The 14313-nt window shown below is 47.2% G+C and overlaps 1 pseudogene; it reads left to right on the top strand.

The window, feature by feature from the left end:
* The first annotated feature begins 12410 nt into the window (after positions 1-12410).
* On the top strand, positions 12411-13928 carry LOC123075935 (uncharacterized; annotated as a pseudogene).
* Positions 13929-14313: the final 385 nt, after the last annotated feature.

Below are 14313 nucleotides of genomic sequence, written 5' to 3'. Positions count from 1 at the left end.
AACATCTTCCAAAGAAAATAGTCCCGCTATCGGTTCCTTTCTTTGGGTTGTCATGCTTATCATGATCATGAAACCTCACCTCCGATCCGATCAATGTGGGAGGAAAATATTGAGGATTTATTTCGGGAAAAGTTCTCGAACTCTATGGTATTAATGAACCAAAATTTTCACTTCTGTCATTGACGACCAATGTGATCCTTTAAGATTGCTAGCTTTCGGCTTCACCCAGTCTGAGGTACTAACTCGGATGACCCAGTAGTAACAATCACAGAGGTGCTCCCTTTACCGCCTAGCCGAACAATCGGGAACGTAGGGGTAAGCACAGGAGCCAGGCAACCCAGCTTGGCCAAAATCTTAAGTCAAATTGATGCATATTTATGGCTTTATAACGATGATTGTGGAAGGCGGCTCTTGTATATTAAATACAAACGCCGATGATATATTTATTTTGACTCCGTTGCGATCGTTTATCATTTGAAAGTGGCCCATCGTCGGCTTCCACTCTCTTGTAGATGCTACACAGGGTGTTTCCGCAATAACAAAATAACCCTTAGCCGACGTCTCGGTGCCCGAAGGCGGTTGTGTTAGCGGAAACGAGGCAATCAGATATGCGGGCTTTATAACTTTCACTTAGTCATAGGAGCTTAAAGTTGGGAGGCCAGTAACTAGCCCCCTGTTAGTGTTCGGCGACAGTCGAGGTCAAGCCGTAAACACTTCGGCCAATGTTATGAATGTCGTCATTTAACACGGGGTGACTTCTATCGATCTTATAGTGTAATACAGTTATCGGATCGCTCACCAGTTTACGCTTATTGTGACAGTCAGTTTTTGGCTTTTTCCACTGAGGCGCTTAACCATGCTAGCTGAAAGCACAATCGCAGTGGTTCTCCCTTTGCGCACCTAGCCGAACAAAGCGGAACGTAGGAGGCAAGCACAGGAGCCGGGCAACCCAACTATTGACCAAAGACACAATTCGAAACCGATGCATATATAGCAATATCCGAGAATGTTTTTGCCAAATCTCTAAAGGTGTCCGGCGTTGCACTGTGAGACTTATGCTGGAAACACACAAATAATTTAAAAGTGCCATAGGCTTGGAAAACCAAAAAACTTCAGTAAAAACTTGACGTCCGAACTAGATCAAGTGTTCGGTACCAATCCGAAAATTGGAGAAAAAAGAAAAAAAATTGTGCTTCTATCGTGCTTTAACATGACACATCTGATCTCAAGACTTTCAAGCGGGTCAGCCTGCGGCTTCAAGCTCCTTATCCCGAAGGCGGAGTACTTCCCCGAGGCCAGTTTAGCGAACTAAACTTGAGCGGCTTTTAGAGAGAAGACAGGCTATCCGGCTATTGACCATAGACTCGAGTCGAAAAAGGAGCGGTAGAAAAAGACTTTGCAACGAGCAAGAAGAGAACACATTTACTATGAACGGCTCATACTAATTTAAGAGCCCCCAAGTGACTTGGGTAAAAGATTTTTATGTATAATGATTGTATGTACCGAAGTACTATCATATCTGAATTCACCCGAACTTTAAACGCGTCTTAACCGACCGTCGGCTTCTCCCTCTTCGGTCAAGGGCCGAAAAGTGTTATGTACTCCACCTGTCGAGAATGTCAACGGTGTTTCCGATAACCAGGCAATCAGGCCAAAAGGCTGTAACAGACAAAGTGTGCTCAGGGAACTTATGCTATATTACTGACGAAGTGTAAGAAGCATCTTCGAAGAAAATAGTACCCCCACCGATACCTTTCTTCGGTTGCTCATTGTTACTATGAGACTTGTGCAATAGATTTTTTGTACTCATGAGTTCCGTTGTGTGCCGACCATGATTGAAAACAATAAGGGCGCTAGCTTTCGACTTCACCCAGTCTGAGGTCCGAGCTCGGATAATCCGACCGTGACAATCGCAGAGGTGCTCCCTTTACTCCCTAGCCGAACAATCGGGAATGTAGGGGTAAACACAGGAGCAAGGCAACACAGCTTGCGGAACACTTAAGTCAATATGGTACATACTATGGCGTAATACACGAACAAGGAACGAAGCCATACAAGTATAATCATATGTAAGAGGAAAGGCTTCATAAAGGAAGCCCCCAAGTAAACGGGGTATTTGAATTTGTGTGTCACAAACAAAGTTTTGATAAGGAAGTTTTTCACGAACAACTTTTTGCCAAAAAAGTATAATGCTTGGTCGAACCAAACAAAATTTAAAACTGAAAGTCTTTGAGCATGAAAGCGACTTAGCTGGTTACCGCGCTCGGTGTTGATGGCGCGATTCGGGCTTGTGGCGGGACGAAAACGCCCATTGATCCGTGACAGATCCGACAAGGTTCGCAGTCCTCGGCATGGCCGAGGTCCCAGCCCCTGAGCCCGAGGTGTGCGAGCAAGGAGTTTGGCACTCCGGAGTAGTGACACGGCTCGGCCGATGTGGTAAGGCGAAGCCCCCAGTCTAGCCGAGCTGGCGGAGTTGGTTGGCAAGGTGACAATGAAGCCCCCACGCCAGTCGACCTGTTCGGCATGGTGGACATCAGTTTGATGAAGCGACGACGTTGCGCGGCCGATGTGGCGAGATGAAGTTCTCGGTCCAGTTAACATGGCGAAGCTATGATCGGCGGATGCTAAAGTCTAATACGGGTCGGCTGGTGATGCCAAAGTGACCGCGTAATGCAGTCAAAATCGATTACCTGCACACATAAAATAGTGCGGTCCAAATAATATATATATATATATATATATATATATATATATATATATATATATAAAATCCTTCCATAATTGCTTTACGCAAAATAATTTATTTAAAGAGATGTGTCCTGGCGCTGAAGACAATGTCGATGCAGGGTGTCGGCGTGACGCAGTGAAGGCGTGACAAAGCCTGAATTTGCAGGGCGGTCCGGGCTCTAGATGCGGCGTTCGCCGAACCGCGGACGGGAAACAGACCGAACCATCGCGCAACCATCGTGAATGCGACCATCATTTGACAGACCTGTGTACAAATGATGGAACAAACCAGAGTAATAATTTTTCAGAAAAATAAACCCAAGTAAGAAAAAATTACTAGGATTAATAGCACCTGGTTTATCTATTGTAGCAATATGAAAAAAGGTTGCTCCCAAAATTGGGACTTGATCCGCACACCCATTGCCTGGTGAGCGATGGAGCGGCGGCATGGCGATGCTGGCAAAGGTTGGCTTGCCGAGGCAAAGCCCCCGGTCCAGCTAACGTGACGAAGTTGGTCGGTTGACGACGCCGAAGTCTCCGGAGTAGGTCAATGAAGGGATGGCGAAGCCCCCGGTCCCGACGAGGAGACGGAGCAGGTCGGTAAGGAGATGCTGCAGCTGCCATGTCAGCCGAGGTGTTGAAGTAATTCGGCGTGATGGACATCGGCTCGATGAAGCAACGGTGCGGCCATGTCGATGCATGTCGTAGCTTGTGACGTGGTCAATGCTGGCTTGATGAAGTGACCGTGCGGCGATGCCGGTGTGCCCACTTCGTGTAATCCGTGGGGCGGCGATGTTGGTGATGATTTATCCTTCACGATGCCGAACTCTTGTTCGGCTTGCCGAGATGATGATCCGAAGAAGTTGAGCTCGGCTCAACAAAGCGACGACGTGTCTAGCGCAGGTCGGCAACCGTAGAGCTACATTGTTGGGCTGGTTTGACACCGGCGCGATGGTGAAGATCATATTGGAAAAGACTTTAAAGTTAGCAGGATGTGTTTGGGAACAAAACACAATACCCCATACAAAACTTCCTTCAAAAAGGATGTCCGAAATCCCGTTCATAAAAAAGATGATCTCGGGTCGGATTCGTTCTCGCGCAGAAAACAGATCTGAAAAGTGATGCACTAATCGGAAGGTTCCCGGAGTTTGGACGGTCGGATCGAGCTAAAATTTTGAGGAGTGGTAGATATGAGAATTCCGCAGCAGATGAACGGTTGGATCTTCCAAAGAACCTCCGAGCTGGGCTCTGGAGACCACGCCCTAAACTCGTCCAGATTCCCGTCCAGATTTGACAGGGCTCCGGTATATCGTAGATTGCCAGAGATTCCTCCATCGGAACTCGACGAAACTTTCTAGGGTTGTTGTAGACTCAATTCCGCACAATTCCACCGAAGAAATCGTTAAAACGGCACTCGAGGAGGCGGTGGAGACAAGTACGCTGTCCAGAAAAACAGCACGGTCGCCCGAGGACAATGTTGACGTTGAGCCCCCGAGCTCCATGGATGATTCCTCCATGCTCTTGATAGAGATCGGAGTTGATGTTGATGAAGGCCCTCGTCCGAACATGATGATTGGAGGTAGGGCACAGTCCTCGGTTAAGCCAAGGTGACCAGTCGAGGCGGCGACGAAGACGCCGATGTCGCAGTTGATCTGCAGGCGAGCCATTGATCCTTTTGCCGATCACACAGCGGAACTTTCAATGAAAGCACCATTGTCGGTGTCAAAACCGGCGAATCTCGGGTAGGGGGTCCCAGGTTCGCGCCCTCTTAATGGAGGTAATACCCTACTTCCTGCTTGATTGATGTTGATGATATAGAGATTACAAGAGTTGATCTACCTTGAGATCATATGTTGTGGTCTAAGACCTAAGGGTATGATGAGTAATGTCATAATGATCTATCGACTAGCCTGGCCTCAGCTTATATAATGTACCAGAGGCCTAGGATAACAAGAGTCCTAGTCGAATACGCCGGTGCAGAGGAGTCCTTGTCTTGATCACCAAGTCTTGTGGAATCTTCCTCGTGTATACTTCGGCTGTCCGAACTGGCCCATGAGTAAACGGCCATGGGGGTCCTCGGCCCAATCCAACTGATCGGGAGACGACGTGGTGAGTACCCCCTGGTCCAGGACACCGTCACACCAGTCTTCCTTAACTTTTCGACAAAAAAGAATTTCAAAAGAAATATTTTTGAGCGATGGCCGTGCCCCTCAGAAACGGCAGTGCTTTCTTTTTTTTTTCTTCCGTGAGAGGCACGGCCGTGCCTCTCGGAAACGAAAAAAATGAGTTTTCTCTTTTTCATTTTTCTTCCGTGAGAGGCGCGGTTTTGTTTCCATCATGCCTCTCGGAATAAAAAAAAACACATTCTTTTTTTTTCTCTCGTGCGAGGCACGGTTTTGCTTTTGCGAGAGGCAGGGCCGTGCCTCTCGGAAAAAAATACGTATTATTTTTTTATTTTTCTGGGAGAGGCACGGTTTTACTTTCGCGAGAGGCATGGTCTGGAAGGAGCGGGTGAAGCAGGCTCCGGTGATCGAGCAATGGAGGAAGAAGGACATGATCATGATGGCTCCGGTGACCGAATGCCGGTGGAAGAAGGAGACCGTGATGACAGCTCCGGTGACCGAACGGAGGAGGGAGCTGTTGTAAAGTCTGGCGAGATATATATATTAATTAAGCCTGTGCCGACTAGCTAATTGATGCATTAATTGTTTTGGTGTGTAGACATGTTAACTATTCTTCCTTCTTTTCTAGCCCTCTGGATCGAGCCAAACTTCGGTAACAAGACGAGGCCTGAAGAAAGGTTGCGCCAGGATGAAAGGTTCACGATCACAACAATCGCGGACGATGGCCAACGGATTGAACCCAGGCGGACCAAGGAAGCATTTTTTGCTCAGTGCGGGGCTATTGTTAGGGACATGATCCCGATCAGCATCCAGCAATGGAATAAGCCTAAGAACAAAGACCCTCAAGTTCCTTATGTCAACGATAGACAGAAAAATGATCTTTGGACCGCGCTGAAGGCAAATTTCACCCTACCGCCAGAGGAGGATCCGGATAAGCCAGTTATAGAGCCATTGGTCAAGGCTCATGCTCTTAAGAAGATGGCAGATCTATTCAGGAGGTGGAAGAATGAGTTGAGATCAATGTATGTCGACAAAGGGAAGACTCTAGAATTCACCGGCCAATTTGAGAAGATAAGAGATCACTGGCCCACATTTGTGGCCTACAAGACATCGGAGAGGAGTAAGATGTCAGGGACAAACAAGAACAATGCTGCAAAGAAGAAGTTTCACCATTGCACGGGGTCAGGTGGCTACCTCAAAGCCTGGCCATTGTGAGACAAAGCTGAGAATGACCTGATTGCTAAAGGGGTCGAAACAGAGACATTGAACTGGCCAGACCGTTCAAGCACTTGGTTCTTCGAGGTTGGGGGAACCTTGGACCCTGAAACAGGGAAGTGCGTTTGGACGGACGAGCAACTTGCAACACCCGTCAAGAAGCTTCAGAAGTGTATCACCGTAGCGCAGCAAGGGACGTTCATTCCCGACAGAGAGAATAACGAGCTCACCGAGGCCCTCGGGAATCCTGAGCACCCTGGACGAACACGAGGCAAGCTAGGCTCCATTGCGTGGAAGGTTGGGTTTCTCGGCGCAGGCGGTTACAAAACCCGGGAGAGGAGGAGGAAACTGGAGCAGTGCGAACTTCAGAAGCTGAATGCAAGAGTACGAAAGCTAGAGGAACAAGTTGAGAGCCAGCGAGGTGCCGAAGCTACCCCAAAAGCTACCCCGCCATCTCAGCGGAGAAGCGGCGTGGCTTCCGCCGAGCTCGTTCAGCAGCCTGACTTCACGGCTCCTATCTACCCCGTGGATGCTATCACAGAGGCTCAACATTGCCAGCTTATGACGCAATAGCAGAACCTCAAAGTCAAGGCGGTTGTCTGCTCTGTTGCACCTCCCGAACCCGACGCAACTTTTCACTGCCGTCCGATTCCACAAGGCTATGCTGTTGTGATGGTGGATGAAATAACGGAGGGATTTGAGGAGCTCGAGCTTGACCACCCTACAGGTGAAGGGGAGACTCAGCTGGGTCTTGCTCTGAAGACTCCATGTCTATGGCGGAAGGAGCACATCAAGCTTCCGAACTGGACGCCTCCGCCTCCTCCTCCCCCTCATCTGGCGAGTCAGGGCACTCCGCCTCCTCCTCCAACGAGTGATCAGGGCACTGCGCCTCCTTCTCTGGCTGCTCCGGCGCGTGAGGGTGGCACTCCGCCTGCTCCGGCGCGTCCGAGCAGCCCGCCTCCTCCTCGCCTCATCAGCAACGGCGGAAGACAGAAGCCGCCGCTCCAGCTGCTCCGGCGTGTCGGAGCACTCCGCCTCCTTTTGCTACTCGTCAGCAACAACGGAAGAAAGACGCCACTGCTCCAACGTCTAGCAGTACAACCAGAGGCGGGTGGCAATACAGATTCGGTCCATATCTCAAGCCTCTATAGAAGTTACCATACGAGATGACCGTGGAGGAAAACGCGAAATCTGTGAAGCCCAAGTGAAGGACTTCTTTGAAACGCGAAGAGAAATGAAACATACACCTCCGGAGGAGAAGATAGATCCGGTGAAAGTGAAGCGCACTATCAATGCCCAGAAGCGATCACCAGCGCCTCCGCCGGATGAAAACCATGTCCGCTGTCTTAAAAAGACACTTCGAGATGTGCGGGACTCGGGAACTACTTCTGCTGACAAAAGGTTAGCTGAACGAAGAAGTGGGAAAAACATTCCCCAGCTCGACGAACAAGCGAACCAATCGTGCCCCCCGCTCAAGGTGTCTAGCGATATCGTCGCAATTCTGCAGGGGATGGTGCCTGGTACCAATCCTGGTGATTACCTGCTCGGCGATGCACATTTTGATACAATAGAGGTGGACGAATTCAAATACCAGTACGTGAAGCCTCTCGTCAAAGCTGGAAGTCCTGCTCTAACAATGATGATGCGAAGATTCCATGAATGATACATGGAAACCTGCAGCGAGTCTAGGAAGGATGCTTTGTCGATGAGAATTAAAGACGAGCATGACTTCATTGGACAAGATCTGCTTACTGTTGATTTTGATGAGTTTTTCCAGTTCTACAATCAAAAGGCTCTCGACAAATCACTCGTGGCTTGCTACTGTTTGTAAGTACTACTTCTATAATTAAGTCTCTATATATAACTCAGCTCTTTCACTGCATGCATATATAATTATCCTCACTATATTATGCAGATTGAATATCGTCGAATGTAGAAAAAAATCTATGACATTGGGTTCATTAACCCAAATATCATACATGAATGGACGGTTAAAAGGAATGTCACAGAAACCAAGGACAACTTACTAAAATCGTTGCTCAAAAATCAAAGCAAAGATAAAATACTCTTTCCTTACAACTTCAAGTGAGTGTTACTGTCTTGTGCATATTTGGTTTCCCTTATTACTCGAGGTTATAATAATGTAACTGATGAGTTATGCATGCGTGCACAACTTTCACTTTATTCTCCTAGAGATTAAGCTTGAGCAGGAAGTAGTAACCGTCTTAGACTCGAGACGAAAAGATCCCGAGGAGTATGCGAACATGACTCGAATGCTCCAGAAGTAAGTTCAATCGATCATTATCGCACATATCGGCAACTTTGTTCATTTCCTGATATCAAGTAATTATTTTCTTTGTCTGGCAGGGTTTGGAAAGAGTTCACCGCAATTTCTCCAGGACTGCCGACCGAGCTGCGATTTAAACACCCGAAAGTAAGTACTACTACCTAGTTCCGCGCATCTCCCATTTATTCTAGTTAGTTTCATCAATACCCTTTAGCATGCTTGCTTATCAGTTTGATTGACCTCTATTTCTCGTAAAGTGCTTGTGGTAGGAAGTCGGGAATGATTTATGTGGATACTACGTTTGCGAGTTCATCTACAATGTGACTGAGTCTAATAAGAAGCGGGGCTACTCTGAAAAACAATGTGAAGTGTGTAAGCAAAAATATTCACAATTTTATTTTATTACCATCATTTGTGTTGAGTTTCATTCATATATATGTATTGACCCCCTTCTTTAAATTAGCTCTGGCAGCTGCCGGATGAACTCCTACCACATGATGGCATAGAAGCAATTAAAGAGGAATTGGCGGGATTCTTTCTTGACCACGTTATCAATCCAGCCGGAGAATACCATGTGGAACTTGACTTCAGATGTTAGGGATTGTAAAAGATCTTATATTGTATATATGTAGCTAGTAGCGTCGGATAGATATACGAAAACTTGTTGTTCGACCAATCTCTCGGAGAAGGAGAGGTCGATCACTTCTCTCTGTATATGTTCATGCATGACAATCTTGTGTACTTAATGGATTTCTTCATTTGCTTACTATCTAGTGTGTCGAGTCCTCTCTATAAGTATAGTACGTAGCGTCGACCAAGCACGGAGATAAGATGTCACTTTCTCTCTATTAGCTAGCTAACACAATATAGGAAACCCCTAAATTAACCCTCCAAAACCCCTAAACCCCCCCCCCCCCCCCCCCCTCTTTCAAAACAAAAAACAAAAATCCCAGCTCCTAAGCTGCTGACGCGTGGATGCTCTTTGGTCTCGGTTGATGTTACCAACCGAGACTAAAGGCCCTCCTGCCTGGGCTCGCCGCAGCGACCACGTGGAGCCCCACCTGTCCTGGTTCGTAAGCGAACTGGGACTAAAGGTATTGGGCTTTAGTCCAGATCCTTTAGTCCCGGTCCCAGAACCGGGACAAATGGGCCTCTGGAACCGGGACAATGGGCCTTTTTCTACTAGTGTCATAGTGCGGCCTTCAGTTGTACCGAAGTTTGCAAAACTATCATTAGCTTTATTCTGAGAACGAAAGACATGAGTAATACAAGTAAGTCGAATACTAATATGATATCTAATCTCATTGACCAAAGAAGCATAAAAATTGGGCGATCCACCTCGCTACTAGTGCTCATACAAACCGCCATCCATGAATCCATTTAGATGGCCACTGGGAGGTCACTTCCGCTTCCAAAGCATCCCTACGTGCAAATAGGTCTCGACATGCCGAGAAAATAATGGCACCAACAAAATCAAGCAAGATCATTCCAGCACCGACCAATTCACTGGCAACATATGATCCGTCAGTGTTCGGTTTTACCCAGCCTTGCATCTGTGGCGTCCAAGCTGGGTCAGCATCAGAACGTCTAACTATAGGTGCAACTGGTATGCATGAAGTTACCACCTTCCCCTTCGCCGGAGCAATATGTGAGTTCAACTTAATGCATATCAGTAATGGGTAACTTCATTTCGCACATGCCCTGCTCTTCAAAAGGTCATAAGCATCATGCAACGTTCTGTTTCACTCAGTGGAGCTAGGGCATGGAGTAGCCATTCTTTCCCACAATGAACCACCGAAGATAAGCTTGGTTGCCTCCATACTTTAGACATCGCCATGTACAGGTCCCGACCTAGTTGACAACGTAGGAAACGGTGATAAACAACAGGGAAACTAAAAAAGATGCGATGCACAATCTGGATAAAACAACATGGCCTAGCCCCATCTGTCTATCCACATCACATAGGCTGGGGCTATATCAACATAGTATTGCCGATAACCCAAAGGTCAAAGTTTAAACATCAACATTCATCCTCATGGGACTTCAACAACTCAGATCTCCATAACGGATGTTTACTCGCCCTAGTTGTAGATAGTTTTAACGACAGAGAAAAGAACAGAAGCCCCAAACTAGGGAGGTATAAGATAGTCCAATAGGTTTCGGCAGAAAGTCGAAATGAGCTTTTACTGATAGAATGCATCATTTTAGGTTGCAACAATACGATGATTTATCTTCCATCCTAGTGCAGCTCTGAAGACCTCGACAACGATGAACTCAACTTACTCCGCAAAAAAAAAAAAAACGATGAAGTCAACTTTATTGATGCCCTCCCGCAACAGGTTTTGTCTTTCTAGGTTTATCTGCAAAATAAGCCAATCATGATAATGGGGAAATAGAGGAAAGACAACAACCGTGCTTTTGGGCTCCGTTTCTTTTCCTTTTTTATTCATTTTTCTCGGTTGCCAGTTTTTCCTTTCTGGTTTTCGTTTTTTAGCGGATTTTTTTGTTTTTTTCGTGGTTTTTGACTTTGGTATTTTTTGTAGAAAAAGTTCGTCGAAACCTATTAACATGGGATCTAGTTCGAAGATCTCGACACGAGAAATTCAATGGTAAAAATGGTTCGGGATTTGGATGCGCGGTTTAAGAGATAAATCGTTTTAAATACATGAATATACGAAAAAATCAACTAGGTTGCGACATGTGGCATGTAGTGTGCCACTTGTTAGAGCGCAGGAGAAGGTTGGTGCGACGTTTGCAAGGGGTATCCTTAACTAGTGATTTCGGGCTAATAAGCGAGGCGACAGGTGAACGAAAGTGCAAATGGGCTGACCTAATAGGGCAGCTCACTTGAGCGGGTCTTTTTGCTCACTTAAAAAAATATTCAGTGTTTATTTAAACAACGTTCGTCATATAAAAAATGTTCACTTTATAATTTTAAATTGTTCACTGTATAAAAATATTCAGCATATATTTTCAAAATCTTCACCATATATTTTTAAATTTTTTATCATATACTCCCTCCATCTCAAAATAAGTGTCTCAGTTTTAGTAGAACTTTGTACTAAAGCCTTTACAAAGTTAAGACAGTTATTTTGGGACAGAGGGAGTAAAAAACAGTTCACCGTATATAAAAAATATACACCATATATTTAAAAATATCATTGTATATTAAAAATTGTTAATTGTACATGATGAAGTTAATTATATATTGTCTCACTCATATATAGGATTTGTTGTTCCAACTAATTGCATTTTGAAGCTTCATTTGTAATAAAATATTAGGGTATTGATCCTATGTAAGATAAGCACAAGGGAATTTGTCCGGACTAATTAACGGGCCGACGGTACAGCTATCTAATCGTCTAACAGCCTAATAGATGATTTCGAGATCGGAAGCAACTAGTTGGCGAGCGCTTCTTCAGGAGCCTCCCAAAGGAAACAACGCGTTTTCTATTTTTTTTTGCCGGACGCACGGTTTTGCTTTCGCGAGAGGCATGGTTGTGCTTTCGGGAGAGGCACGGCCGTGCCACTCGGAAACGAAAAAACAATTTTACCTTCCGCAAGAGGCACGGTTTTGCTTCAGCAAGAGGCATGGCCATGCCTCTCGAAAACGAAAAAAAAACAAGTTTATGTATTTTCCCTTTCGCGAGAGGCACGGTTGTGCTTTTGCGAGAAGCACGGCCGTGCCTCTCGAAAACGAAAAAAAATGAGTTTTTTCCTTTCGCGAGAGACATAGTTTTGCTTCTGCGAGAGTCACGGTTGTGCTTTCGTGAGAGGCACGGCCGTGCGTCTTGCAGAAAGAAAAAAACATGCTCCTGGTTCGGTTTTTCAGTCTGTTTTTTTTTCTAAAAAAAAAGGTTCGAAAACACTTGGAGATAATTTCGGAAAACTTGGAGAGGTCCGAAAACACTTTTTCTCTACTTTGGTAATTCCAGCTGCAAAATATAGACGTGTTGGTACTTAACACCAGAGCGAATCGGATTAGGTACCGATACGTACAGGTGCCAGCTATATATCTGCTTGATCCGCAGCTATAAATCTAGAACCAACCTGCCGCGATGCACGGGACGTGGTGGCCGGACCTCCCGCCGGAACTGCTCCGAGAGGTCTCCTCCCGTCTGCACGTCGGCGCCGACTTCATCCGTTTCCACGCCGTGTGTAAGCCATGGCGCGATTCACACGGACCATCGACGACGACGGGCACCTGTCAGCTCCTGCCGTGGCTCCTGGCACCCAGCAAGAAGAGCGGGGACTCCGTCAACTTCAGATGCGTCTTCTCCAACACAAGCTACGTCACGCCGCCGGCCATATCTGATGGCAGTGGCACCGGGATGAACTGGGTGGCCAGCGCCGACGGCACCGCCGTCCGCTACTTCATAGCCTTCGACCCCCACGGCCTAACCCTCCACGACCCTCTCGCCGGAGGGCCCCCCACCCACCTGCCAGACGAGAACGTCCACCGCCGGTTGGAGGAGAATCCCACAGGCATCATCCACAGCGACGGCGCCGTCCTTCTGTTCAGCAAACACGACAGCTTCGACACATCTACCGCCGAGTTCAGGGCGGCGCTCCTGCGTCCCGGTGACACCGAGTGGACGTTTATCCACAGGACCCTCGAATCCCCCTCCGACGGAGAGTTCTGTGTCGCCTATCACAACGGCAAGATCCATGTGACCGTTGAGGACAGCCTCTGGCACGTCGTGAGTGTGACAGGGGAGTCCACAGCCGCAACCAACAACGACGACCTACAGGTTCCTAGGCCACGATCGATGCCACGCCAGTGCGACAGCTACTTGTACGAGCGCAGCTATGTGCTCGAGTCCCGCGGGGAGCTGCTGTGGGTGTCGGTGCACATTTTGATGCATTACCCCGATAAAGGTAAGAATGGCGTCAATGACCTCGTCGATGCACTCTCGATGTCCATGCACACGCTTGAGGAGGTCACCAAGGAGCCGGAAAAGTTGTCGTGGACGAGGAAGGATGGCCGGAGCCTGGAAGACCGCGTGTTGTTCCTGGGGTGGCCCAATAGTTTTGCCCTGGACGCGTCCCATCTGGGCATGAGCGGTGGGTTCGCCTACTTCTTGTACTACGACGACCAGGGCGGCCGCCGGTTGCACGAGCGACATGGCGTGTTCAGGCACAACCTCATCGACAACACAACAGAGTTTCTCAAGTGGCTGCCCCAAGGATGGGATAAGGAGATGTGCGTGTGGCTCCTCCCCCAGCTCACAATTGCTCCAGTCAACCAGGGTCCAGCTACTACTTCAAGAAGCAATAACACTTGTGCTGGGGTGTTGATGCCCAACCTACCTCTCAGTGCGAAGAGCTCTTGGCTGCAACACTTGTTCAGCATGTTCAGTGGTAGACTGTTTGGTGGCAAGGTGATGTACTAGAAGAAGACCGAGACCTCACAGGGTATTGGAATCATCGCTATAAGCCCTGAAGAGGTGAGCATGATGGAACAGAGGCGTCGACGTAGTAAAGTTCTTTCCACCCAGAGTATGGGAAGATGTGTAGTTGGAGTGCTCGGCTATAATAATTGTCTAAATTGATTTACTGCAATAGTTATCATGGTCCAGTTATTGAGTAGGACTATCTTTTTTTTTTGCTTAATTGGTCCAATATGTAGCGAATTTATCAGTTAGCTCGGCTCAGTATATAGCCCGCCAGAGTTCACTCAGTGTATTACAAGATGCATGTTATATTAATCGCCTAGCTAGGTAAAAAACCACAAGGCATGTTCGCACAAAAAAAGATAAATGAGACTTGCACATCACTGCACTGCATCATGTGGTCAATCATTGCCGATCAAATTGCCCCGTTTCTATCTCTCCTCTTCTAATATTCATCAGAAGAAGAAGCCGGAGAAAAGTCTGAAGGGAAAACATGTGGAGGAAGATGGGGAGAGTGAGGAGCTCACCGGTGCTAGACGGGTTTACAATGGTTGGGCATGAGAGAAAG

This window comes from Triticum aestivum, chromosome 3D (assembly GCF_018294505.1).
Source record: "Triticum aestivum cultivar Chinese Spring chromosome 3D, IWGSC CS RefSeq v2.1, whole genome shotgun sequence".
Lineage (NCBI taxonomy): Eukaryota > Viridiplantae > Streptophyta > Magnoliopsida > Poales > Poaceae > Triticum > Triticum aestivum.
The sequence above is the reverse complement of the archived record's forward strand: the minus strand, read 5'-3'. Positions and strand labels throughout refer to the sequence as shown.